The following is a 5,011-nucleotide window of genomic DNA, read 5'->3' on the forward strand; positions in this document are numbered from 1 at the left end:
AGGTGACATGACAACAGGATAAAATAGAGCACTATATGAGGGAGAGTGAGAGAGTCACATGACTTGCATTTTTCCCTCAAATAGTATTCCATTCTCTCCCAGCATCATGTCTACTGTTCTATTAATCTTTGTAACCATGGTATTTGACACAGGAGACAAGACAACAGGATAAAATAGAGCACTATATGAGGGAGAGTGAGAGAGTCACATGACTTGTATTTTTCCCTCAAACAGTATTCCATTCTCTTCCAGCATCATGTCTACTGTTCTATTGATCTTTGTAACCATGGTATTTGACACAGGAGACATGACAACAGGATAAAGTAGAGCACTATATGAGGGAGAGTGAGAGAGTCACATGACTTGTATTTTACCCTCAAATTGTATTTCATTCTCTCCCAGCATCATGTCTACTGTTCTAATGATCTTTGTAACCATGGTATTTGACACAGGAGACATGACAACAGGATAAAATAGAGCACTATATGAGGGAGAGTGAGAGAGTCACCTGACTTGTATTTTCCCTCAAACAGTATTCCATTCTCTTCCAGCATCATGTCTACTGTTCTATTGATCTTTGTAACCATGGTATTTGACACAGGAGACATGACAACAGGGTATTAAACATGGAGCTCGAAATGAGGGAGTGAGAGAGTCACATGACTTGTATTTTTCCCTCAAACAGTATTCCACTCTCTCCCAGCATCATGTCTACTGTTCTATTGATCTCTGTAATCATGGTATTTGACACAGGAGACAAGACAACAGGATAAAATAGAGCACTATATGAGGGAGAGTGAGAGAGTCACATGACTTGTATTTTTCCCTCAAACAGTATTCCATTCTCTTCCAGCATCATGTCTACTGTTCTATTGATCTTTGTAACCATGGTATTTGACACAGGAGACATGACAACAGGATAAAATAGAGTACTATATGAGGGAGAGTGAGAGAGTCACCTGACTTGTATTTTTCCCTCAAATAGTATTCCATTCACTCCCAGCATCATGTCTCCTGTTCTATTGATCTTTGTAACCATGGTATTTAGCACAGGAGACATGACAACAGGGTATTAAACATGGAGCTCGAAATGAGGGAGTGAGAGAGTCACATGACTTGTATTTTTCCCTCAAACAGTATTCCACTCTCTCCCAGCATCATGTCTACTGTTCTATTGATCTCTGTAATCATGGTATTTGACACAGGAGACATGACAATAGGATAAAATAGAGCACTATATGAGGGAGAGTGGGAGAGTCACATGACTTGTATTTTCCCCTCAAATAGCATTCCATTCTCTCCCAGCATCATGTCTACTGTTCTATTGACCTTTGTAACCATGGTATTTGACACAGGAGACATGACAACAGGATAAAATAGAGCACTATATGAGGGAGAGTGAGAGAGTCACATGACTTGTATTTTTCCCTCAAATAGTATTCCATTCACCGCCAACATAATGTCTCCTGTTCTATTGATCTTTGTAACCATGGTATTTGACACAGGTGACATGACAACAGGATAAAATAGAGCACTTTATGAGGGAAAGTGAGAGAGTCACATGACTTGTATTTTTCCCTCAAATAGTATTCCATTCTCTCCCAGCATCATGTCTACTGTTCTATTGATCTTTGTAACCATGGTATTTGACACAGGAGACATGACAACAGGGTATTAAACATGGAGCTCGAAATGAGGGAGTGAGAGAGTCATATGACTTGTATTTTTCCCTCAAACAGTATTCCACTCTCTCCCAGCATCATGTCTACTGTTCTATTGATCTCTGTAATCATGGTATTTGACACAGGAGACATGACAATAGGATAAAATAGAGCACTATATGAGGGAGAGTGGGAGAGTCACATGACTTGTATTTTCCCCTCAAATAGCATTCCATTCTCTCCCAGCATCATGTCTACTGTTCTATTGACCTTTGTAACCATGGTATTTGACACAGGAGACATGACAACAGGATAAAATAGAGCACTATATGAGGGAGAGTGAGAGAGTCACATGACTTGTATTTTTCCCTCAAATAGTATTCCATTCACCGCCAACATAATGTCTCCTGTTCTATTGATCTTTGTAACCATGGTATTTGACACAGGTGACATGACAACAGGATAAAATAGAGCACTATATGAGGGAGAGTGAGAGAGTCACATGACTTGTATTTTTCCCTCAAATAGTATTCCATTCTCTCCCAGCATCATGTCTACTGTTCTATTGATCTTTGTAACCATGGTATTTGACACAGGAGACATGACAACAGGGTATTAAACATGGAGCTCGAAATGAGGGAGTGAGAGAGTCATATGACTTGTATTTTTCCCTCAAACAGTATTCCACTCTCTCCCAGCATCATGTCTACTGTTCTATTGATCTCTGTAATCATGGTATTTGACACAGGAGACATGACAATAGGATAAAATAGAGCACTATATGAGGGAGAGTAGGAGAGTCACATGACTTGTATTTTCCCCTCAAATAGCATTCCATTCTCTCCCAGCATCATGTCTACTGTTCTATTGACCTTTGTAACCATGGTATTTGACACAGGAGACATGACAACAGGATAAAATAGAGCACTATATGAGGGAGAGTGAGAGAGTCACATGACTTGTATTTTTCCGTCAAATAGTATTCCATTCACCGCCAGCATAATGTCTCCTGTTCTATTGATCTTTGTAACCATGGTATTTGACACAGGTGACATGACAATGGGGTAAAATAGAGCACTATATGAGGGAGAAAAACAAGTCTCACTCTCAATGAGTTATTTTCAATTTAGATCTATTGCTGATAATTTTATGATTTGACGTCACAAATCGGTGAGAAAAAAATAAAGTAAAGTTTATAATTATCTAAGATCTATTATTGGTCATTTTATGATATGAAATCACAAGGAAATAAATTAGACCAAAGTCTTGGAATACCCCAGACACTGTAACGAAATTTAGCAACATTTAGTACCATTTAGTACCAACATTTAGTAAATACCATGTAACCATGGTATTTGACACAGGTGACATGACAACAGGATAAAATAGAGCACTATATGAGGGAGAGTGAGAGAGTCACATGACTTGTATTTTTCCCTCAAATAGTATTCCATTCTCTCCCAGCATCATGTCTACTGTTCTATTGATCTTTGTAACCATGGTATTTGACACAGGAGACATGACAACAGGGTATTAAACATGGAGCTCGAAATGAGGGAGTGAGAGAGTCATATGACTTGTATTTTTCCCTCAAACAGTATTCCACTCTCTCCCAGCATCATGTCTACTGTTCTATTGATCTCTGTAATCATGGTATTTGACACAGGAGACATGACAATAGGATAAAATAGAGCACTATATGAGGGAGAGTAGGAGAGTCACATGACTTGTATTTTCCCCTCAAATAGCATTCCATTCTCTCCCAGCATCATGTCTACTGTTCTATTGACCTTTGTAACCATGGTATTTGACACAGGAGACATGACAACAGGATAAAATAGAGCACTATATGAGGGAGAGTGAGAGAGTCACATAACTTGTATTTTTCCCTCAAATAGTATTCCATTCACCGCCAGCATAATGTCTCCTGTTCTATTGATCTTTGTAACCATGGTATTTGACACAGGAGACGTGACAACAGGATAAAATAGAGCACTATATGAGGGAGAGTGGGAGAGTCACATGACTTGTATTTTTCCGTCAAATAGTATTCCATTCTCTCCCAGCATCATGTCTACTGTTCTATTGATCTTTGTAACCATGGTATTTGACACAGGTGACATGACAACAGGATAAAATAGAGCACTATATGAGGGAGAGTGGGAGAGTCACATGACTTGTATTTTTCCGTCAAATAGTATTCCATTCACCGCCAGCATAATGTCTACTGTTCTATTGATCTTTGTAACCATGGTATTTGACACAGGAGACATGACAATGGGGTAAAATAGAGCACTATATGAGGGAGAAAAACAAGTCTCACTCTCAATGAGTTATTTTCAATTTAGATCTATTGCTGATAATTTTATGATTTGACGTCACAAATCGGTGAGAAAAAAATAAAGTAAAGTTTATAATTATCTAAGATCTATTATTGGTCATTTTATGATATGAAATCACAAGGAAATAAATTAGACCAAAGTCTTGGAATACCCCAGACACTGTAACGAAATTTAGCAACATTTAGTACCTCATAACAGAAAAGGTAAGAAAATACATCAACATATCACAATGGATTATTTTCTTTCAAAAAAAACCTCAAACTTGCTCTGGTAAAATAAAAAATACAATTAATGGCGAAACTGACGATAACTATTGTGATGTGGTAGAAAGCATGATGGAAATATACAATACAAGTGCGAGTGATTCGTATCAAATAAACAAAATGATAGCAGGGCAATGCGATAGGTATAGTTGTGACATGTGGGCAAAAACTGCACTACAAACAAAGCTCCCTCTATATAAATGATATGCTATAATGGAAGACTGGTAGTCATGGCAACTGCTGCAGAGTTACAAGAAGTTTTTCTTCATTATGTGCAATAATTAGCATAATACTCCAATTTTAAGCAGTGACGTCATCCAGGGTCATCTTTTCCCACCATGCCTGATTCCGGTAGCTATGAAAATATAAAAAATAGAAATTTCTAAACTACAATATATTATTTCTATTTTTTTTCCCAGATATACCTTAGATATAATCAAAGGCAAATAATAATAAGGGCATGCAACTATGCTGACATGCGATGAATATTCCATGGATTCTGAGAAATCAACAGATGCACATTTCTAGAAATACCAAAACAACAAAACAAGTGAATGAAATGATTCATCTCAGGTTCTCTTTTTAAGTTTTTAGGAATGTTTAGAATGTGTACTAAGTGTTTTGGGTTCAACAATCAACCCAGAGTTGGTCACTAATAGTCCTATAGAGGAGTGCATAGCATTCAGAAATATATGAGAGTTCTCATCATGTGATTTCAACAGAAACTTTCTGAATGTACAATCAT

Source organism: Saccoglossus kowalevskii, chromosome 20 (genome assembly GCF_978046115.1).
Source record: "Saccoglossus kowalevskii chromosome 20, keSacKowa6.1, whole genome shotgun sequence".
In the NCBI taxonomy this organism is placed as follows: Eukaryota; Metazoa; Hemichordata; class Enteropneusta; family Harrimaniidae; genus Saccoglossus; species Saccoglossus kowalevskii.